Source organism: Dendrobates tinctorius, unplaced genomic scaffold (assembly GCF_039654945.1).
Source record: "Dendrobates tinctorius isolate UK_male_01 unplaced genomic scaffold, ASM3965494v1 ptg000310l, whole genome shotgun sequence".
Lineage (NCBI taxonomy): Eukaryota > Metazoa > Chordata > Amphibia > Anura > Dendrobatidae > Dendrobates > Dendrobates tinctorius.
Genome location: NW_027361977.1, coordinates 890089 through 914661, shown reverse-complemented (window position 1 = coordinate 914661; position 24573 = coordinate 890089). Strand labels below are relative to the sequence as shown.

Sequence of the window (24573 nt, the reverse complement as noted above, 5' to 3'; positions counted from 1 at the left end):
GTAGATCTGTGGAGAGTACGAAATGAGGGTAAGAGGACTTTTTCATGTCATTCGGCAACACATGGAACACTGTCGAGGATAGACCTGGCTTTGGGGGATACCGCTATGGACGGGATGGTGGGGGAGGTGGAATACCTACAGAGGACTCTCTCGGATCATGGTCCTATGGTGGTCACGCTTCTGGTGAGATCTGCTCGGGGTCAGAGGGGAGGTTGGCGTCTACACCCGACGTGGCTTAAAGTGGTGAACATGGGTGGCATAACCAAAGAGCTAGAGCACTTCTTCCAAATGAACGAAGGGAGTACTGAGGCCACAACGGTATGGGATGCCATGAAGGCATTTATGAAGGGACTTTTTATAAGTGAGATTGCGAGGTGTAAGACCAAAACTAAATTGGCAGATCAACAAATAAAGGATGACCTGACAAGAGCGGAGGCAGACATGATTTTGGCGCCAACGAGTGAAGCTCACAATAGACTAAAATTGGCTCAGGAGGCAGTTGATAAACTGCACATGATGCAAGCTGAGAGGAAAAGGGCATTTCAGCAAGCTCAATTCTTTGAAGAAGGAGAGAGAGTAGGTCACTTGTTGGCGGTGATATCTGCGGCACAAAGGGAGTCTTCCAGGGTGTATAAACCAAGAGATCAAACAGGGGCGACTCTGACAGACACAAAGGACATACTGGAGGTCTTCAAGGCATATTACATGGCACTGTACACTTCGAGAGCACGGGACACAGAGGGGGATGTGGAGAAATTTTTGGAAGGCATTTCACTACCTAAATTGTCTGAGGAAGATAGGTTGAGGTTGGAAGAACCTGTGAGTGTGAAGGAGGTGGAATGTGCAATACTGTCTATGCCCAATAACAAATCACCGGGAGCTGATGGTCTACCTGGGGAGGTGTACAGGGAGTTAGTGGAACTGCTGGCTCCGAAATTGAAATCTGTGTTTGATGAGGCTTTAGTGACGGGGGCACTGCCGAGATCAATGGAGGAAGCAGTGATAGTGGTTCTGCCGAAGGAGGGAAAAGATCCCATGGATGCGGAGTCGTACAGGCCCATTTCGTTGTTGACAATGGATGTCAAAATACTCGCTAAGATCCTGGCCACCCGGCTCACCGGGGTTGCGCATACCATTATACACGAGGACCAGTCGGGCTTTATGCCTAACCGCTCCACGGCTGTTAACTTAAGAAGATTATTTCTTAATATGCAACTGCCTGCTGATAATGGTGGCAGGAGAATAGTGATGTCATTGGATGCTAGGAAAGCATTTGATAGTGTGGAATGGCAATACTTATGGAAAATCATGGAACTGATGGGATTCGGCCCCGCGTTCATGGCCTGGGTGAAGTTATTGTACTCATCCCCAAAGGCGGTAGTTAAGGTGAATGGAGAACAGTCCGGGATGTTTGACTTGCATAGGGGCACAAGGCAGGGGTGTCCGCTGTCCCCGCTATTGTTCGCGGTGGCAGTGGAGCCCCTGGCGGCCAAGATTAGAGCTGAGAGGGGAGTGGTCAGATTTAAATTTGGGAAGCTGGAAGAAAAAATATCATTGTATGCCGACGACATCCTGTTGTTTTTGGAAAGTGCAGGAGAGACACTGGGGTGCGCGATGGATGTAATTAAACAATTTGGGAGCATTTCGGGACTGGAGATAAATTGGCACAAGTCTTATGTCATGGCTGTGGATAGAGCAATAGAAGCAGAGGAGATAGATGAGAGGGGGAAACAACTCCAGCTAGTTTTACAGTTTAAATACCTAGGGATATGGGTAGCTCTTCCACTGTCCCGATTCACGGATCTGAATTTGGTTCCTCTGCTATAGAAATTTAAAGGGAAAATAGGTGCATGGTGCAAATTGGCTTTAACGGTAACGGGTAGAACTAATCTGATTAAGATGGTCCTTATGCCACAACTAATGTACGTTTTGCACAATTCGCCGATATGGCTACCAAAAAAACGGTTTCGGGGCATTGATTCTATCTTCAGATCCTTGATATGGGGCAAGAAGCAGGCACGGATTAAATTTGGAACTCTGCAAAAAGGAAAGGAAGAGGGAGGACTGGCCGCACCAAATCCATGGGTCTATTTCTTGGCAGTACAGGGCCAGCATGTCAGGGGATGGAGAGAGCTCGATTGTGGAGGAGCAGCTCACCGGGTGCTGGTACATGTGACGGGGAGACGCCCACTTATCCAGGGTCTAGAGGATGGTACCTTTAAGAAACTGGGAGCACCATATCCTACCATAGGCATGATTCAGAAGGTATGGGACACCATTAAAAGGATCAGAGGGGTGGATGAGCTGACTAGGTACTCACCGGTGTGGGACAATGAGCATCTGCCGGAACTTAATAAGCTGCGTCAAATGGGCAATTGGAAGGCGAAAGGAGTAAGATATGTGTGCCAGCTGCAGAGTGGAACGGACCTGAAGACCTTTGAGACATTGAGAGAGGAATTTGATTTGCCTTCGGTATGGAGGTTTCAATACTATATGCTTCGACATGCTTGGAGGGCACAGTGTAGATTGGGAGCCATGACGGTTCAGGGCGACATTGTACTAGAATTTGTGTGTATGAAAGGAGGGACGAGGGGAGTTACAGTGCCTACAAGTAGTATTCAACCCCCTGCAGATTTAGCAGGTTTACACATTCGGAAATAACTTGGCATTGTGACATTTGGACTGTAGATCAGCCTGGAAGTGTGAAATGCACTGCAGCAAAAAAGAATGTTATTTCTTTGTTTAATTTTTTTTTAAATTGTGAAAAGTTTATTCAGAGGGTCATTTATTATTCAACCCCTCAAACCACCAGAATTCTGTTTGGTTCCCCTAAAGTATTAAGAAGTATTTCAGGCACAAAGAACAATGAGCTTCACATGTTTTGATTAATTATCTCTTTTTCCAGCCTTTTCTGACTATTTAAGACCCTCCCCAAACTTGTGAACAGCACTCATACATGGTCAACATGGGAAAGACAAAGGAGCATTCCAAGGCCATCAGAGACAAGATCGTGGAGGGTCACAAGGCTGGCAAGGGGTACAAAACCCTTTCCAAGGAGTTGGGCCTACCTGTCTCCACTGTTGGGAGCATCATCCGGAAGTGGAAGGCTTATGGAACTACTGTTAGCCTTCCACGGCCTGGACAGCCTTTGAAAGTTTCCTCCCGTGCCGAGGCCAGGCTTGTCCGAAGAGTCAAGGCTAACCCAAGGACAACAAGGAAGGAGCTCCGGGAAGATCTCATGGCAGTGGGGACATTGGTTTCAGTCAATACCATAAGTAACGTACTCCACCGCAATGGTCTCCGTTCCAGACGAGCCCGTAAGGTCCCTTTACTTTCAAAGCGTCATGTCAAGGCTCGTCTACAGTTTGCTCATGATCACTTGGAGGACTCTGAGACAGACTGGTTCAAGGTTCTCTGGTCTGATGAGACCAAGATCGAGATCTTTGGTGCCAACCACACACGTGACGTTTGGAGACTGGATGGCACTGCATACGACCCCAAGAATACCATCCCTACAGTCAAGCATGGTGGTGGCAGCATCATGCTGTGGGGCTGTTTCTCAGCCAAGGGGCCTGGCCATCTGGTCCGCATCCATGGGAAGATGGATAGCACGGCCTACCTGGAGATTTTGGCCAAGAACCTCCGCTCCTCCATCAAGGATCTTAAGATGGGTCGTCATTTCATCTTTCAACAAGACAACGACCCAAAGCACACAGCCAAGAAAACCAAGGCCTGGTTCAAGAGGCAAAAAATCAAGGTGTTGGAGTGGCCTAGTCAGTCTCCTGACCTTAACCCAATTGAAAACTTGAGGAAGGAGCTCAAGATTAAAGTCCACATGAGACACCCAAAGAATCTAGATAACTTGGAGAAGATCTGCATGGAGGAGTGGGCCAAGATAACTCCAGAGACCTGTGCCGGCCTGATCAAGTCTTATAAAAGACGATTATTAGCTGTAATTGCAAACAAGGGTTATTCCACAAAATATTAAACCTAGGGGTTGAATAATAATTGACCCACACTTGTATGTTTAAAATTTATTAAAATTTAACTGAGCAACATAACTTTTTGGTTTGTAAGATTTATGTATCTGTTAATAAATCCTGCTCTTGTGTGAAGTTTGAAGGCTCTAACTTATTTGCATCTTATCAAACCTGCTAAATCTGCAGGGGGTTGAATACTACTTGTAGGCTCTGTATATCGAGCATATATCATGATCTACTACACTCCTATCTGGGGGACAATCACCTCACTGCAAAGAGTAAATGGGAGAGGGAGGTGGGTACCCTCACAACAGAACAATGGGAGACTATTCTTGAATATGTCCCGAAGATCTCTCTAAGCGAGCAGGCACGGCTCTCCCAATTATATGTAATACATAGAACATACAAAACACCGCTGGTCCTATTCAAGGCGGGCTTGAGGGGAGACTCTAGCTGCCCTAGATGTGGCACAGACCAGGCTGGACTGTTACATATGTTATGGTCGTGTCCGCGGCTGGTGGCATACTGGCTGGTCGTTATCAACAAAATTGAGAGAGCTTATGCATGTACGCTCGACAGGAATCCAGTGCTGAGTGTTTTGGGGGAGGTGGATGGGATACCTGTCTCAGAACATTACAAAGTGGCAATAGCGAGGTTGCTGTATGTGGCACGCAAACTAATAGCACGAAAATGGAAGGATTCGGAACCCCCCACTAGGAGGGAATTTATTGCTCAGACACGTACGGTAATGCATTTAGAGGAAAGCATTTACAGCAGGTGAAGGCATGGTGAAAGCACTTTCGAAAAAATATGGTCCGCCTGGATGGCGGTGATATGATTGCTAAGACTCTCAAGTATACCCGGCATAAGGAGTATTGGGGGAGGGGGGAGGGGGGGATGGCTTTGATTGTATTACTACAAGATATGTGAATTGTTACATGTATATTGATATCCACTGTTTATTGTTTAAAATCTTTTGAAACCTAAATAAAAATAACTGGTTTAAAAAAAAAAAAAAAAGATTTCAAAACGGAGCTTGTAACGTTTTTTTCTGTGGCGGATCCTCCAGACACTCATTTAACCCGAAATTCTTTCTGGGTGCCGGACAAAAAAAAAAAATTCTCTCTCTCTCTCTCTCGCCAGCATTTCCTTTAAATTTCCGCATGTTCAGGATCCGTCTAAAAACGGATCCTGTTCCATCCGTTCACATCAGTTAACAACGGATCCGCTTGTATGACTTTTTGGCGGATTTGAACTGATGCAAAAAAACTGAAGTGTGAAAGAGGCCTTATACTCAGTTTCTTCCTGAAAATGATTGCAAACACAAATTCTTGGTATTATTATCTTCATTTAATTTGTCTTAAATGAAAAAACACAAAAAGAATTGTCCTAAAGCCAAATTGGATATAATTCCACACCAAACATAAAAAAGAGGGTGGACAAAAGTATTGGCACTCAATAATAAAAACAATCGGCGCTACGCTTTACATATATCACACACAAGCAGCAAGTTTTAAGGAATTCTGGCATTTTGTTTTTTGTTTTTCTTGTTACTCCATTTACCAATCAGATTGACAGTGACATTTCACAGGTTAACATTCACTGGCAGAGCTTCGCTCTACCTGCAGCTGTTATCAGGCATATGATGCTGGAATAACCCCTTATTGACCAGAGCTTTTTTTCGGTTTTGCGTTTTCGTTTTTCTCTGACCTTCTTTCCAGAGCCATAACTTTTTATTTTTCCGTCAATATGGCCTTGTGAGGGCTTGCTTTTTGTGGGACGAGTTGTACTTTTGAATGACATCATTGGAGTTAGCATTTTGTGTACTCAAAAATGGGAAAAAAATTCCAAGTGCGCTGAAATTGCAAAAAAGTGCAATCCCACACTTGTTTTATGTTTGCCTGTTTTGCTAGCTTCACTAAATGCTAAAACTGACCTGCCATCATGATTATGTCCGTAAAGAAAGAAACGTTTTGGTCCAACATTGACCTTCTTCAGTCTAGACATATCTTCAGTCTAGACATATCTTCAGTCTAGACAAATTTGTCAAATGGGGGAACTTCTTAAAATGTTTATGTACCTTACCACTACCGTTGCTGCAGGCAGGGATGAGGGGGTGCACGGCGGTGCTGCGTGTGCCCGGAGTTGCTTCGGGGTGTCTGGCACTGCGGGGGTGTCCGGCGCTTCTGCCCAGTGCTGCTGTGGGTGTCTTCAGTGCTGCCAGTTCCATGGTTTTCTGTGCGGTGGATTCCGGGAAAATGGCTGCTGGGGGCGGCGCATGCGCAGATGGAAGTCTCGGCACCAAGATCTCGGGAGATGAGATTTCAGCACTACCTCCTCCAGCAGCGACCCTGGGACCTCGCGTCACCGCAGCCACCATCCCCAATAAGCAATAAGATGGATTATAAGAAGCACCACCATTTTATTTAAAAAAAAAAAATGTAATATTTTTCTCCTCAAAATTTGGGTGCGTCTTATAATCCGGAGCGTCTTCTAATCCTAAAAATTCGGTACTTTTCTTTCACAAAAATTTTCCTTTAGACCTAATTCTTTTTAGTTTTGCAAGGGTAACAGGGTAAAATGAACCATACATTTTGTTGTACAATTTCTCCTGAGCATGCCGATATGTGGGGAAAATCTACTGTTTGGGTGCATGGCAGGGCTTGGAAGGGAAGGAACTAGTCCCTGATGTGCCTAAACAGTGGAAACTCCCCCCAAATGATGCCATTTTGGAAACTAGACTCCTTTGGGACCTTATATACAGTGGGGCAAAAGAGTATTTAGTCAGTCAGCAATAGTGCAAGTTCCATCACTTAAAAAGATGAGAGGCGTCTGTAATTTACATCATAGGTAGACCTCAACTTTGGGAGACAAACTGCGAAAAAAAATCCAGAAAATCACATTGTCTGTTTTTTTTTCATTTTATTTGCATATTATGGTGGAAAATAAGTATTTGGTCAGAAACAAGCAAACAAGATTTCTGGCTCTCACAGACCTGTAACTTCTTCTTTAAGAGTCTCCTCTTTCCTCCACTCATTACCTGTAGTAATGGCACCTGTTTAAACTTGTTATCAGTATAAAAAGACACCTGTGCACACCCTCAAACAGTCTGACTCCAAACTCCACTATGGTGAAGACCAAAGAGCTGTCAAAGGACACCAGAAACAAAATTTTAGCCCTGCACCAGACTGGGAAGACTGAATCTGCAATAGCCAACCAGCTTGGAGTGAAGAAATCAACTGTGGGAGCAATAATTAGAAAATGGAAGACATACAAGACCACTGATAATCTCCCTCGATCTGGTGCTCCACGCAAAATCCCACCCCGTGGGGTCAGAATGATCACAAGAACGGTGAGCAAAAATCCCAGAACCACGCGGGGGGACCTAGTGAATGAACTGCAGAGAGCTGGGACCAATGTAACAAGGCCTACCATAAGTAACACACTACGCCACCATGGACTCAGATCCTGCAGTGCCAGACGTGTCCCACTGCTTAAGCCTGTACATGTCCGGGCCCGTCTGAAGTTTGCTAGATAGCATTTGGATGATCCAGAGGAGTTTTGGGAGAATGTCCTATGGTCTGATGAAACCAAAGTGGAACTGTTTGGTAGAAACACAACTTGTCGTGTTTGGAGGAAAAAGAATACTGAGTTGCATCCATCAAACACCATACCTACTGTAAAGCATGGTGGTGGAAACATCATGCTTTGGGGCTGTTTCTCTGCAAAGGGGCCAGGACGACTGATCCGGGTACATGAAAGAATGAATGGGGCCATGTATCGTGAGATTTTGAGTGCAAACCTCCTTCCATCAGCAAGGGCATTGAAGATGAAACGTGGCTGGGTCTTTCAACATGACAATGATCCAAAGCACACCGCCAGGGCAACGAAGGAGTGGCTTCGTAAGAAGCATTTCAAGGTCCTGGAGTGGCCTAGCCAGTCTCCAGATCTCAACCCTATAGAAAACCTTTGGAGGGAGTTGAAAGTCCGTGTTGCCAAGCGAAAAGCCAAAAACATCACTGCTCTACAGGAGATATGCATGGAGGAATGGGCCAACATACCAACAACAGTGTGTGGCAACCTTGTGAAGACTTACAGAAAACATTTGACCTCTGTCATTGCCAACAAAGGATATATCACAAAGTATTGAGATGAAATTTTGTTTCTGACCAAATACTTATTTTCCACCATAATATGCAAATAAAATTAAAAAAAAAACAGACAATGTGATTTTCTGGATTTTTTTTTCTCAGTTTGTCTCCCATAGTTGAGGTCTACCTATGATGTAAATTACAGACGCCTCTCATCTTTTTAAGTGGTGGAACTTGCACTATTGCTGACTGACTAAATACTTTTTTGCCCCACTGTAGATGTGTATTGAGCACCTTGAACCCCCAGGTGCTTCACAGAAGTTTATAACATTAAGCTGTGAAAATAAAAAAAAGTTGTTTAAAAAATCAGATTTTTCCCACAAAAATCTTTTTTAGTTTTTAATTTTGTATTTTCACAAGGGAAAAAGGAGAAAAAAACCCCAAGGTTTGTTGTCCAATATCTCCAGAGTTCACCGATACCCCATATGTGGTTGAAAACTACACACACTGTATACGCCGTATGCACCACACACACTGTATACACCGTACGCACCACACACTGTATACGCCGTATGCATCACACACACTGTATACGCCGTATGCACCACACACACTGTATACGTCGTACACACCACACACTGTATACATCGTACGCACCACACACTGTATACCCCGTACGCACCACACACACACACTCTGTATATGCCGTACGCACCACACACACATACACACACTGTTTACGCCGTACGCAGCCTCTTGTACGCTACCACCAGCGGAACAACATCGCAAACACGCTGCCGACTGGATCAGCCGAATGATTCACTAACCGCCATTTTTGTACAGGAGGAGCACATGCACAGTTTTAATGTGACTGCCACTGTATATGGAGTCTACAAACTATTCTAGGAAAATCTGCGCTCCAGGAGGCAAATAGCAGTCCGTCCCTCCAAAATCTTGTGGCTAAGTAGTACTGTACAGCCACATATGGGGTATTTCTACGTTCAGATGAAACTGTGGGACAGAGTTTGGTGACATTTTTACCCATTTCTCAGTGTGAAAATGTAAAATCTGGGGCTAGCACATAAAGTGGGTAAGGAAAGTATTCAGACCCCTTTAAATTTTTCACTCTTTGTTTCATTGCAGCCATTTGGTAAATTCAAAAAAGTTCATTTTTTGTCTCATTAATATACACTCTCCACCCCATCTTGACTGAAAAAAAAAACAAATGTAAAATTTTTTGCAAATTTATTAAAAAAGAAAAACTGAAATATCACATGGTTATAAGTATTCAGATCCTTTGCTCAGTATTGAGTAGAAGCACCCTTTTGAGTTAGTACAGCCATGATTCTTCTTGGGAATGATGCAACAAGTTTTTCGCACCTGGATTTGGTGATACTCTGCTATTCTTCCTTGCAGATCCTCTCCAGTTCCGTCAGGTTGGATGGTGAGCGTTGGTGGACAGCCATTTTGAGGGCTCTCCAGAGATGCTCAATTGGGTTTAGGTCCGGGTTCTTTCTGGGTCAGTCAAGAATTGTCAGAGTTGTTCTGAAGCAATTTCTTTCTTATTTTAGCCGTGTGCTTAGGGCCATTGTCTTTTTGGAAGGTGAACCTTCGGCCAAATCTGAGGTCCAGAGCTCTCTGGAAGAGGTTTTCATCCAGGATATCTCTGTATTTGGCAGCATTCATGCTTCCTTCAATTGCAACCAGTCGTCCTGTCCCTGCAGCTGTAAAAGAACTCTCGCAGCATGATGTTGCCACCACCATATTTCACTGTTGGGTTTGTATTGGGCAGGTGATGAGCAGTGCCTGGTTTTCCCCACACATATAGCTTAGAATTATCACCAAAAAGTTCTATCTTCGTCTCATTAGACCAGAGAATCTTATTTCTCATAGTCTGGGAGTCCTTCTTGTGTTTTTTAGCAAACTCCATTTGGGTTTTCATATGTCTGGCACTGAGGAGAGGTTTCCGCTGGGCCACTCTGCCATAAAGGCCCAATTGATGGAGGGCTGCAGTGATAACTTTGTGGAACTTTCTCCCATCTCCCTACTGCATCTGTGGAGCTCAGCCACAGTGATCTTGGGGTTCTTCTTTACCTCTCTGTTGTGAGTTCATTTTCCCCTTCACCTTTGATGTCTGATGAACTCCCTCTGCTGGTGAAGAGAGGTAGTGAAATTGATTGGGATGGGAAGAACCTGTTATCTGAATAGGTGGAGTGTGATTGGACATCTGGAGTTTCTGAGTGGATATAAGGCAGCCGACGCCCTGCAGGGCTGCTGGTGATCCTTTCTGCTCTGAGCTCTTGCATCCAGCTTAGTTCCTGTGTATTAAAAGCTAAGTTTTTGCCCTGCTATTATTCCATGAGATTTTGTCTGGTTTCCTTAGTGTTTGTATTCAGCCAGTCCTGGTTGGGACTGGCTGAATTCCATTTTTGTCTCTGATCAGTTGATCTCTTTGCTCTTTGTTTTCAGAATATACCTGAGTGCTGATATAGTGATTTTGAAGTCTAGCGACTTCAGGCCCTTTTTCCCTATCAGACGGTTGGGACATTTTTGGTAGGGTTTTTTGCGGATTGCAGCCAGCATCTTTTCTGTCCTGTCCTATCTAGTTAGTTGGGCCCCATTGTTTGCTCAGCCTGTCTTTCTGTCTGTGTTTGTGTTTTCATCTGTTTTTCACCGACAATACATGTTGGGGGCTGTCTATTGCTTTGGGGTCTGCTCTGGGGCAGTTTTGATTTCCCCTTTCCTTCTTTAGGCTTATGTAGTTCTCCGGCTGTGACGAGGGGTCTAGGGCACCGTAGGAACCCCCCACGGCTACTGTTAGTTGTGGTGTATAGGATCAGGGGTCTGCAATCCGATAGCTACCAACCTCTCCGGTTTTCTGGACTTAGCTTGTATTTTTGTTTTCTCCTCCTCCGGTGACTCATTCATAACAGAATCACCAGCCATACCGCAGATTCTAGGGTGCTCAATAGCAGGAAAGAATTGTAAAGAAAAAAAAAAGAAGTGTCAGAATTTTTTTTTTGTGTGTATTTTTTCCTGTATTTCTCTGAGGCCGTAGGGGGAATTTTTTCTCAATGGAGATTAAGCAATTGTCTGATCGTGTGGAGCAGCTTACTGCTGAAGTGCGGGGAATTTCCGCCTATCTTGCTCATTCACATGCTGCTAAACCAAAGATCCCTACTCCTGATGTGTTTTTTGGGGATTGGTCTAAATATCTGAATTTTAAGAATAATTGTAAATTATTTTTTGCCTTGAAGCCTAACTCATCGGGGAGCTCCGCGCAGTAGGTTAAAATTGTCATCTCTTTGCTGCGCGGCGATCCCCAGGATTGGGCGTTTTCTTTGAAACCTGATGATCCTATTCTGACTGATGTGAACGCATTCTTTCAAGCCTTGGGGTTGTATGATGTACCTAATGCTATTGATCAGGCTGAAAAGGCCCTATTGGCATTGAGCCAGGGTCGGGATTCTGCAGAGTTGTACTGTCAAAAATTCCGAAAGTGGGCGGTCCTTACTACCTGGAATGATGGTGCCTTGGCAGCTCTCTTTCGGAAGGGTTTGTCAGAAACCATAAAGGATACTATGGTGGGATTTCCTGTTCCCTCTGGTCTTGACGATTCTATGTCATTAGCCATTCAGGTTGATCGGCGTTTGCGTGAACGCAAAACTGCACGAGAGGTGTTGCCACCTCTTGAACAAATGTCTGAACCTATGCAGTGTGATAGAGTTTTGTCTAGGGCGCAACGTCAGGAGTTCAGAAGGCGTAATAAGCTGTGTTTTTTCTGTGGAGATGCCTCTCATTATTTCTGTCTGCCCTAATCGAGAGAAACGTTTTGCACACACATTTGCTGTGGGTGGTGTTCAACCTAAGTTTCTTCTGGCAATTACTCTGATCTGCTCCCTGTCCACATTTTCCGCTAAGGCTTTTGTGGATTCAGGAGCGGCTCTGAATCTGATGGACTTGGATTTTGCTAAACGTTGTGGGTTTCCTATGATACCTCTGCGGACGCCTATCCCTTTGAGGGGTATTGATGCTACTCCTTTGGAAGAATAAGCCTCAGTTTTGGACCCAGGTGGTAATGCGGGTCGCCCCAGACCATCAAGAAAATTGCAGATTTTTGGTGTTGCATAATTTGCATGATACCATCGTTCTGGGGTTTCCCTGGTTACAAATCCATAATCCAGTTTTGGATTGAAAATCTGTGTCTGTGGTGAGTTGGGGTTGTCGGTGTGCCCTTAGTGACGCTCCTATTTTCTCCACCTCTCCCCAGTCGCATGATGTTCCTGACTATTTGGCTGATTTTTATGATGTATTTAGTGAGAATGAGTCTTCGTCTTTGCCTCCTCATAGGAGTTATGACTGTGCAATTGAGCTGAGCCCTGGGTGTAAATTTCCCAAGGGTCGACTTTTCAATTTATCTGTACTCGAGCACGAGGCTATGCGATCCTATATTAAGGAGTCGTTGGAGAAGGGTCATATTAGACCATCCTCTTCACCCTTAGGTGCTGTTTTTTTTTTTCGTGGCCAAGAAAGATGGTTCATTAAGGCCTTGTATTGACTATCGTTCCCTCAACAAAATTACTGTTAAATATCAGTATCCGTTACCCCTGATTTCTGATCTATTCTCCAGAGTTAAAGGAGCTTGCTGGTTTACCAAGCTTGACTTCAGGGGTGCGTATAATCTTATTCGCATTAAGCAGGGGGATGAATGGAAGACTGCGTTTAATACTCCAGAGGGACATTTTGAGTACCTGGTGATGCCTTTTGGGCTCACTAATGCCCCTTCTGTCTTCCAGTGCTTCATGAATTATATTTTCCGAGACTTTGTGGATAAATTTTTGATCATCTATCTGGATGATATTTTGATCTTTTCCAAGGATTAGGACTCTCATATGGAACATGTTCGGACTGTGTTCCGGATTTTGAGGGAGAATTCCCTGTATGTCAAGGGATCGAAATGCCTTTTTGGTGTACAGAGGATTTCATTTTTGGGGTTTATTTTGTCTCCGTCAACTATTGAAATGGACCCAGCCAAGGTACAGGCCATTTATGATTGGGTTCAGCCCACTTCTTTGAAGGCCCTCCAGAAGTTTTTGGGTTTTGCTAATTTTTATCGTAAATTTATAGCTAATTTTTCTGGTATTGCCAAACCATTGACTGATTTGACTAAGAAGGGGGCTGATGTGCTGAATTGGTCTCCGGAGGCTGTTTCTTCTTTTCAGGAGCTGAAGCGAAGGTTCACTTCTGCTCCGGGTTTTGCGGCAACCTGATGTCTCACTCCCGTTTCAGGTAGAGGTGGACGCTTCTGAGATTGGTGCAGGAGCTGTTTTGTCCCAAAAAGATCCTGTAACATCTAAAATGAATCCCTGTGCTTTCTTTTCCCGAAAGTTCTCCCCATCCGAACGTAACTATGATGTGGGGAATCGGGAACTGTTAGCCATGAAATGGGCATTTGAGGAGTGGAGACATTGGTTGGAGGGAGCTAAACATCAAGTCGTGGTCCTTACTGACCACAAGAATTTGATTTACCTGGAGTCGGCCAAACGCTTGCATCCTAGACAGGCTAGGTGGGCCTTGTTTTTCACACGTTTTGATTTTGTGGTCTCTTTTCTTCCGGGCACTAAGAATGTCAAGGCAGACGCCCTCTCTAGGAGTTTTATTGTGAGTTCATTTTCCCCTTCACCGTTGATGTCTGATGAACTCCCTCTGCTGGTGAAGAGAGGTAGTGAAATTGATTGGGTTGGGAAGAACCTGTCATCTGAACAGGTGGAGCCTGATTGGACACCCGGAATCACTGAGTGGATATAAGGCAGCCGACGCCCTACAGGGGTGCTGGTGATCCTTTCTGCTCTGAGCTCTTGCAAACCAGTTCAGTACCTGTCTTCTGAAAGCTAAGTATTTGCTCTCTTATTTTTCCATGAGATATTGTCTGTTTACTTAGTGTTTGTGTTCTGCCTGCCCTTGTTGGTACAGGCTGAGCTCCATTTTTGTCTCTGGTCAAGTTGATCTTTTGCTCAGTCTTCAGAATATACCTGAGTGCTGATATAGTGATTTTGAAGTCTAGTGACTTCAGGGCCTTTTTTCTATCAGACATGTTGGACATTATTTTGGCAGAATTTTTGCGGATTGCAGCCAGCATCTTTTCTGTCCTTTCCTATTTAGTTAGTTGGGCCCCATCGTTTGCTCAACCTGTCTTTCTGTCTGTGTTTGTGTTTTCATCTGCTTTTCACTGACAATACATGTTGGGGGCTGTCTATTGCTTTGGGGTCTGCTCTGGGGCAGTTTAGATTTCCCCTTTCTTTCTTTAGGCTTATTTAGTTCTCTGGCTGTGAACGAGGGGTCTAGGGCACCGTAGGAACCCCCCACGGCTACTGTTAGTTGTGTGAATAGGATCAGGGGTCTGCAATCCGATAGCTACCAACCTCTCCGGTTTTCTGGACTTAGCTTGTATTTTTGTTTTTTCCTCCTTCGGTGACTCATTCATATCAGAGTTTCTTTGCTGATTCTCCTATTGTGACCAAGCCTGCTACCATCTTAGGTGAGGGGTAGTTCTTTCTGCCATCTCGCCCGATTTGAGACGTGTTCTGGAAGAGTTTCAGGAGGACAAACCTGAGCGTTGTCCCATTGGAAAATTGTATGTTCCTGACCAGTGGAGGAAGAGAGTGATGTCTGAGGTTCATTGCTCCGCATTGGCTGGTCATCCAGGTATTTTTGGTACTAGAGATTTGGTGAGTCGGTCTTTTTGGTGGCCCGCCTTGTCTCGTGATGTCAGGAATTTTGTGCAGTCCTGTGGGACTTGCTCCCGGTCTAAACCTTGTTCTCGCTCTAGTGGGTTGTTGATGCCTTTGCCGGTGCCCAGGAGGCCATTGGACCCATATTTCAATGGATTTTATCTCTGATATGCCTGTCTCTCAGAGAATGACTGTTATTTGGGTGATTTGTGATAGATTCTCTAAGATGGTCCATCTTGTACCACTCCCTAAGTTGCCATCTTCCTCAGAGTTGGTGCCCTTTTTTTTTGCAACAGGTGGTTCGCTTGCACGGGATTCCTGAGAACATTGTATCTGACAGAAGAGTTCAGTTTGTTTCTAGATTTTGAAGGACTTTCTGTTCCAAGCTGGGAATTCAGTTGTCCTTCTCCTCTGCGTTTCACCCTCAGACCAATGGGCAGACGGAGAGAGCAAGCCAGACTTTGGAGTTGTATTTGAGATGTTTTATTTCTGCTGATCAGGATGATTGGGTTTCATTTTTGCTCTTGGCCGAATTTGCTTTAAATAATAGAGCTAGTTCTGCCACTTTCATGTCACCTTTTTTTTGTAACTTTGGGTTTCATCCTCGATTCTCTTCAGGGCAGGTGGAGTCTTCTGCCTGCCCAGGTGTTGACACTGTGGTGGAGAGAATGCACCAGATTTGGGACCAAGTGGTGGATAAGTTGTCTCTCTCCCAGGAAAAGGCCCAGCGGTTTTCCAACCGGCATAGGACCATTGGTTTCCGGTTTAAGGTGGGTGATATGGTTTGGTTGTCATCAAAGAATATCTTTATGAGGGTGGCTTCTCCAAAGTTTAAACCTAGATTTATTGGACCTTACAAGATTTTGGAGATTCTTAATCCAGTCTCTTTTCGATTGTCTCTTCCTGTTACATTCAAGATCCATAACGTGTTTCATAAGTCTCTGTTAAAGAGGTTTGTGGAGCCAGTAGTTCCTGTGGTGGCACCTCCTGACCCTGTATTGGTTGAAGGTAATGTGGAATATGAGGTTGAGAAGATACTGGATTCTCGTCTGGCTAGACGGAGACTCCAGTATTTGGTTAAATGGAAGGGTTATGGTCAGGAGGATAATTCTTGGGTCCCTGCATCCGATATTCATGCCGAAAGATTGGTTCGTGCTTTTCACCGGGCCCATCCTGATCGCCCTGGTGGCGTGGATGAGGGTTCGGTGACCCCTCCTCAGGGGGAGGTACTGTTGTGAGTTCATTCTCCCCTTCACCTTTGATGTCTGATGAACTCCCTCTGCTGGTGAAGAGAGGTAGTGAAATTGATTGGGATGGGAAGAACCTGTTATCTGAACAGGCGGAGTGTGATTGGACATCTGGAGTTTCTGAGTGGATATAAGGCAGCCGACGCCCTGCAGGGCTGCTGGTGATCCTTTCTGCTCTGAGCTCTTGCATCCAGTTTAGTTCCTGTGTACTAAAAGCTAAGTTTTTGCCCTGCTATTATTCCATGAGATTTTGTCTGGTTTCCTTAGTGTTTGTATTCAGCCAGTCCTGGTTGGGACTGGCTGAATTCCATTTTTGTCTCTGATCAGTTGATCTCTTTGCTCTTTGTTTTCAGAATATACCTGAGTGCTGATATAGTGATTTTGAAGTCTAGCGACTTCAGGCCCTTTTTCCCTATCAGACGGTTGGGACATTTTTGGTAGGGTTTTTTGCGGATTGCAGCCAGCATCTTTTCTGTCCTGTCCTATCTAGTTAGTTGGGCCCCATTGTTTGCTCAGCCTGTCTTTCTGTCTGTGTTTGTGTTTTCATCTGTTTTTCACCGACAATACATGTTGGGGGCTGTCTATTGCTTTGGGGTCTGCTCTGGGGCAGTTTAGATTTCCCCTTTCCTTCTTTAGGCTTATGTAGTTCTCTGGCTGTGACGAGGGGTCTAGGGCACCGTAGGAACCCCCCACGGCTACTGTTAGTTGTGGTGTATAGGATCAGGGGTTTGCAATCCGATAGCTACCAACCTCTCTGGTTTCCTGGACTTAGCTTGTATTTTTGTTTTCTCCTCCTCCGGTGACTCATTCATAACACCTCTCTCACCAAGGCTCTTCTCCCACGATTGCTCAGTTTGGCTGCACGGCCAGGTCTAGGAACACTTCTGGTGGTCCTAATCTTCTTCCATTTAAGGATTATGGAGGCCACTGTGCTCTTAGGAACCTTGAGTACTGCATAAATTCTTTTGTAACCTTTGCCAGATGTGAGCCTTGCTACAATTCTGTCTCTGAGCTCCTTGGCCAGTTCCTTTGGTCTCATGCATCTCATTTGGTCTGACATGCACTGTGAGCTGTGAGGTCTCATATAGAAAGGTGTGTGCCTTTACAAATCAAGTCCTATCAGTTTAATTAAACACAGCTGGACTCCAATGAAAAAGTTGAACCATCTCAAGGAGGATCACAAGGAAATGGATAGCATGTGACTTAAATGAGTGTCTGAGTAAAGGGTCTGAATACTTATGACCCTGTGATATTTCAAGTGCACCTGTCACCTGTTTTGGCTGCTATAAGATACGGCCGCTGCTTTTCAGGGCTTATCTACAGCATTCTATAATGGTCCTATGAGTGTCGCAGGTCCGGGTCCGGCGCCTCCCATCTTGTGATGTCGTCCTCCTTCTTGCTTCATCGTTTCCAGCTTCGCATTTCTGCGCAGAGACATACTTCTCTGCCTTGATGAGGGCAGAGCAAACGACTGCCGTGCACAGGCGCTGGGCCTCTCTGACCTTTCCCAGCGCCTGCGCACTGCAGTACTTTGCTCCACCATCAACATGGCAGAGAAGTACGCCTGCGCCTAAGTGCAATGCTGGGAGCGAGGAAGCAACCAGTAGGGCGGCTTCACAAGAAGATGGGTGGCGCCAGATCCGGACCGGCGACACCCATCGGACCGGACCACATCGGATTGCCCCCCCCGGATGAGTGTAATAAAACGTATTTTTCTTATCTTTCAGGTTGGACCGGGGGCTTATCTACAGCATTATAGAATGCTGTAGATAAGCTCTAAAAGGGAGTGGCCGCATCTTATGGCGGCCAAAACAGGTCACAGGTTCCCTTTCAGTCTTTCTTTTTTAATAAATTTGCAACAATTTCTACATTTCTGTTTTTTTTTCAGTCAAGATGGGGTGCAAAATATGCATTAATGAGAAAAAAAATGTACTTTTTTTGAATTTACCAAATGCCTGCAATGAAACAGAGTGAAAAATTTAAAGGGGTCTGAATGCTTTCCGGGCCCACTGTAATCTGGTAAAAATGTAATTATTTTTTCTTTACTGCCCAATGGTGTAAAATTCTGTGACACACCTGTGGTGTCAATATGATCACTGTACCCCTAGATGAATTAATTTAGAAGTGTAGTATGTAAAATTGGGTCACTTATGGGAGGTTCTGCTGGTCTGGCACCTCAGGGACTCTACATGGCACTGTCAAACCATTCCAGCAAAACTCCAACATGGCACTTCTTCCCTTCTAGCCTTTGTACTGTGCCTCCAAAGTAGTTTTTGACCACATAGGAGGTATCTGTCTACTCAGAAGAAATTGCACAAGAAATCTTGGGGTTCGTTTTTTCCTCTTACCCTTGTGAAAATACAAAATTTTAGGCGATAAAACATTTTTGTTGGAAAAATATAATTCTTTTATTTTCACTTCTCAAAGTTAAAAGCTTCCGTGAACCACCTGGGAGTTTAAGGTGCTCACCACACATCTAGATATGTTCACTGTGAGGTCTTGATTTCAAAATGGTTTCACTTGTGGGGGGTATCCACTGTTTAGGCACATCAGGAACTCTACAAACGCGACATGGCTTCGCTAACTATTCAATAAAATTTTGCATTCAAAAAGTCAAATGGCACTCCTTCCCTTCTGAGTGCTGCCGTGCGCTTAAACAGTGATTTTCCCCCACATATGGGGTATCTGTGTGCTCAGGAGAAATTTTCCAACAAATTGTATAGTCCTTTTTCTCCTATTACCCTTGTGAAAGGAAAAAAAATTGGTCTAAAAGAAACTTTTTGTTGAAAAAAGTTAAATTTCTTTTTCCTTCCACATTCCTTTAATTCCTGTGAAGCACTTGAAGGGCTAATAAACTTCTTGAGGCTGTGTGCCCACGATGCGATTTTTAAGCGTTTTTGCCGCGATTTTTGGTGCAAAAACGCTGCGAAAACGTTTAAAAAACTCGTACAGAACGCACCCCATGCATTCCTATGGCATTCCGCACATGCTGTGCTAATGCTGCGCTTTTTTCCGCGGCGGAATCGCATCGTGGAAAAACACTAAGCATGCTCATTCTTTTTTGCGGAATCGCAAAGAATTGCCGCGATTCCACGCCCATAGGAATTCATGAGAACCGCTTACTTCCCGCATGTGGCTATGCCCACCATGCGCGAAGTTAAGCGTCTCATTTGCAGTTGGTACCCACGGTGTGGAGAGGAGACTGTCCTCCAGGCCCTGGCTACCATACCCCTGTTAAAAAAGAATAAAAAATAAAAAATCGGGGTATATTTACCTTCCGACGTCACGCGCAGCCTTCCCGGGCCTCAGCGTTCCCAGTAATGCCTTGCGGCAAGGTCCTGTGATGACGTAGTCTCGCGTTACTCTAGCGGTCTCGTGAGATCGCTATAGCAACGCGAGACCAACATCATTACATGTCTCGCAAGGCATCGCTGGGAACGGGAGCGTCGCTGAGACTGCGCGGGACGTCGGAAGGTAAATGTACCCCGATTTTTTATTTTTTTATCATTTTTAACATTCTATCTTTTACTATTGATGCCGAATAGGCGGCCTCAATAGTAAAAAGCTGGTCACACTTGTCAAACACTATGTTTGACGAGTGTGACCAACCTGTCAATCAGTTTCCAAGCGATGCTTCAAATCGCTTGGAAAGTGCTTGAATATCGCACGCGAAAATCGCGAACATAATCGCGGTAAAACCGCGCGGAAAAAAACGCGTTTCTGGGAAGGAGTCCGGTTTTGAGTGTCCGGATTAAAACGCAACGTGGGCACATAGCCTGAATGTGTTTTTGAGCACCTTGGGGTTTTTTAGAGTGGTGTCACTTTTGGGTATTTTCTATCATAGACCTCTCAAAGTCACTTCAAATGTAAGGTGCTCCCTAAAAAAAATGGTTTTGTAAATTTTGTTGAAAAAATGAGAAATCGCCGTACAACTTTTAATCCTTATAACTTCCTAACTTTAAAAAAGTTTCAAAAATTGTGCTGATGTAAAAGTATACATCTGGGAAATGTTATTTATTAAATACTTTGTGTGACACATCTCTCTGATTTAAGTGCATAAGAATTCAAAGTTCGCAAATTGTAAAATTTTCAAATTTTTTGCCAAATTTCCGTTTGTTTCACAATTAAAAGCAAGTTATATCGAAGAAATTTTAACCAATATCCCGAAGTTTGGTATCTACCAACTCATAATGACCTGGGGAATCATAATTGCAGGTCAGTTTTAGTATGTAGTGAACATGGTAAAAAAAAATATTGACAGGAGTTGGAGATAGTGATGCCAGCACTGATTTGGATGCCGACATCATGTTTCACAGCACCATACGAGAGCTCCGGGAGACTGAAAGCCGCCACCGTGGGATCGGCACCAGTATAGGCCTTATTATTTTTGGGGGGCCATGCGTGGAGTATGAGAAGTTCTCCAAGTAATGGACAACTTCTTTAACCCCTTTATCAATGTCACTTTATGTGGTAATAGCTCTGGAACGCTTCAATGGATCCCACTGATTCTGAGACTGTTTTTTTGGGACATATTGTAATTCATGGTAGTGGTAAAATATCTTCGATATAGCTTGCGTTTATTTGGGAAAAACAAACAGAAATTTGGTGAAAAAAATCTTTGAATTCTCATGCCCTTAAATCAAAGCGATATATCATGAAATAGAGCGTGAGGTGACCTCTGACGGCTATACACATCATAGGTCGTTAAGGAGCTTAATGTCAAACTCAGTTATGCTATATATATCTATATATATATATATACAGTATATATATATTATATATATATCGTTATATCACAGTCCCTAAACATGCTGGACTTCACCTTGTCCAGTTTCCATGAGCGACTGCACGCCGTGCCATTGTCTCTCGCTTACAGCCTCCTTTAGTCTGCAGTCACGACACACGCTAGTCCACCTCTGACAAGTTCCAGTGGGTGTCCTGCACCGCTGTGTAAGCTGTGGGTGCCAGTAGTAGTTGCTCTTCTGGGCTCCGTGTTTCTCTCACACAGGACATGCCCCTGACAGGCTGTCTGCTCCACACCAAGCAGACTCCACTCTCATACTGACACACCTGAGATTCCTCAGACTCACTCAGACCTGTCTAAAACCTCACTATCCCTTTCCTGCAGGGCTGTGGAGTCTGAGTCGGAGCTCATTTTGGTGGAGTCGGTATAAAATGAACCGACTCCTAAAATATATAATAAATTGGGTACAGTTGTTCAGTGCAGAATGTGCTGAATATTTTTTCATAGGAATTTGGGAAAGTTATAAAATGTTCTATAAATGACTGATCTATTCCTGATCTAAGGCTACATTCACACAAGAACAGGTTCTAGCTATTGTAACGGACAATGCTTCAAACATGATAAGTACAATTAAACTGATGAATGAAAGTAATGAACAACAGCTAGAAGAAATTTTAGGAGTCAGTATGTTTGAGATGGAAGGCCACAGTGCTTTTCATGTAACTGAGGAACAAACAGATATTACAACAGAAGAACAGCAAAATTATACTGTAGAAATAGATGATCTTGTTGAAGGTGCTTCAAAACCCTTTCATATTCATCACATGCGCTGTGTTGTGCACACGCTGCAGCTGGCAATAAGAGATAGTATGCAAGAGGGACATGCTGGAAATCTGATTGGAAAAGTGAGGAAATTGGTTATTGCCGCCAGAACCCCTAAAATTGATTCAATCTTGGAGAGATGTGCTGGGAAAGGGGCAATTGTCAATCAAGCCACTCGGTGGGGCAGCACTTATTTAATGATTGAGCAATTGCTTGAACTAAAACCATTTCTTATAGATATGGCGAACCCTCAGGTAACCCTAAATGAAGGTCAATAGACACAGGTGGCTGTATTGAAGGAATTGCTTAATCACCCATTTACCGTGACTAAAAAATTACAAGCTGAGGATTTAACTCCTGGCATTTTCATAAGGGAGTGTAAGAACTTGCTATTTTGCCTGTCCCAAAGAGGAAGTTTAATCGCAGATGGCATTGCTGCTTCAATGAAACAGAGAGAGACACAGCTATTGGAAAATAAAAATTTTCTGGCAGCTGTTTATGCGGATCCAAGTCTTCGTATATTGCTGGATGATCAACAGCTTAGTAAAGGAAAATAAGCTCTGACTGAAGTAGCAGTTAGGATGAGTGGCCTACAGGAGGACTGCCAGACGCAAGAGGACTTGGGTCCTGACAGTGCTACTGCTGCCATATCTTCATCCTCATCAGATGAGGCGTTTGACTTTGACAAGTATTTGGATGACATGGAGCAGGCAAAGCATTGCCGCAAGGAAAAAGATTTCACTCAGTCTCCTATAGCAAACAAATTGACCATATTTCAGCAAAATGTTTCACTTGCTCTCAAAGAAATAGAAAAATTCAACCGTTCATCAAAACTGACTGTGCATGAGGCAATTCCTTTATACCCGGAAATTGTTAGAGATGTTGCCCATGTGGTTACGGCTTTGCCTCCAACCCAAGTTAGTGTAGAGAGGTTGTTCTCTAGCCTTAAAATTATTAGGTCAGATTTGAGGTCATCTATGAAGAAGGATCTGATGGATGCAATTCTATTTCTTATAACAAATTCATAGACTGCACAAATGTTATTTAGTATGTTTTTGTTGAAAACTGTTTTTTGCCACTTACATAGTTTATTACATAGTGTTTATATATATATGTATATACACTATATATATATATATATATATACACAGTATATGTAATCGATATTACATAGTGTATTACATATTTACAATTTTAGTTTTTTGTGTTCTAAAGTTGTATTCCAATAAATATATATTATGTTCTATCTAAATATCTAGATTATTGTATCATAAAAATGATTAAATGTCTGATGTTCACATTGTACTACAATAAATTTTTCACTTATATATAAGCAATATATGTGGGAGTCGGAGTCGTGGAGTCGGAGTCGGTGTAAGGGAAATTGAGGAGTCGGAGTGGCAGGTTTGACTTACCGACTCCACAGCCCTGCTTTCCTGCAGGGCTTTTATCACAGAAACCTGTGGCTTTCAGACACATGGAAAACCTGGGTCCGGAATGGAAAAGGCTGCAACAATACTATCCTGCACACACAACATCCAGAGCAGGTTTTCCCTATATCCGCCTTGGACTTTAACATGTCCAAGGCTAGCACTTAATTTATCTTTTAATCTGTATTGCAGCTTCCATTCTGCTCGTGACTGCCATGCACACGTATAGCCTTCATACACCTTCGTGCATATCAGTGCGGTCACTGCTTCACCATTGCAATCCCAGCTACGCCTGTGACCGCAATGCGTTCCCATAGCCTCAGTATGCCTCCGTGCCTATCCTGGAGAGAACATACAGCACCCCCTAGCTGTAACAGGGGTCACTGCCTCATAATATATGTCATCTTTTTGTAATGTGAATTGCTGCATACAAGAAGTTTCAAAACTATAGTATGCAAATGGTTAAACTCTTTATTACCCAGTACTTCAATGGTTTAAAGATTTACATGTGATGCTTGTTTCATGTTGAAGGCTTTTAAAATGGAATCTGTCATTAGAATCCACCCTAATAAGCAGTCTATCTGAGTATTTAGGTCATAGGAAGCTGAATAAAATGAGACCTTGACATCTGCGATCTGATGTTTTATTTCAGATAAATCCTCATTTTTATTTTATGTAAATGAGGTGTTAAGATCCATCCACAGGACAATGATCTCTTTGAGAATCTGCCTCCACAGCTTGTTTTTAAATAAAGTATGTGCTATCAGTGAGGCATTTAATGACTGACAGTCTGCGCTCCTGATCTCACTGCAGATCTGTGTGATATTAAGGACACGTGCATACTTTGAGTATTTTGTGAGGTTTTTTTACATCATTATTTGTAAGACAAAACCAGGATTGGAACAGTCAGGTAAAAAGTTTAATAAAAACAAATCCAACACATCTACAATTTTTCACCAGCCCTCCTTTTGGCTTAAAAATACTGTTAAAATTTTCAGCATGTGCATGTGACCTAACTGACACATCTGCAGTGCTTCAGTCAGTGCTTCAACTACGATCTAACAGGCAGACAGGGTTGCAATATTGTTAAAATGCATTAGCGCTCCAGCAAATGTGCTTGTAAGGAGGCAAAGTTCAGTGTCACTCTACTATGATTGTCTCACTCTGGTAATGCCCCCTTTTATTAAAAATAAGCCTTAGAGACAGATTCTCGGGGAGATCACTGTCTGACCCATAGCCTGGAAGAGGTCATTTGCATATAAAAAAAACATGGATAAAAAAACGTGAATAGCTCTGGAATAAAACATTGGATCGCAGATATCACGGACTCCTTTTTATTCCTGTGACCCTACATGTTCGTATAAATGGCTGAGTTTGAAATCCTCATATCATTGGAATTTGTGCTAGAATTTCCCCTTGTTTGATGGACTTCTGTTTCCCTTTACTTATTTATAACAGATGAAAAATTAAAAATAAGATTCTGGAATCCGTTTTCATCTTGTGTGCACACATATATTGCAATATTCTT

General features: G+C 43.6%; 1 protein-coding gene across 12 annotated transcripts in view; it reads left to right on the top strand.

Annotated features, from left to right (window-relative positions):
- TULP4 (TUB like protein 4) overlaps nucleotides 1–24573 on the top strand; it is a 1043161-nt gene that overhangs the window by 376445 nt on the left and 642143 nt on the right. The window lies entirely within an intron of this gene.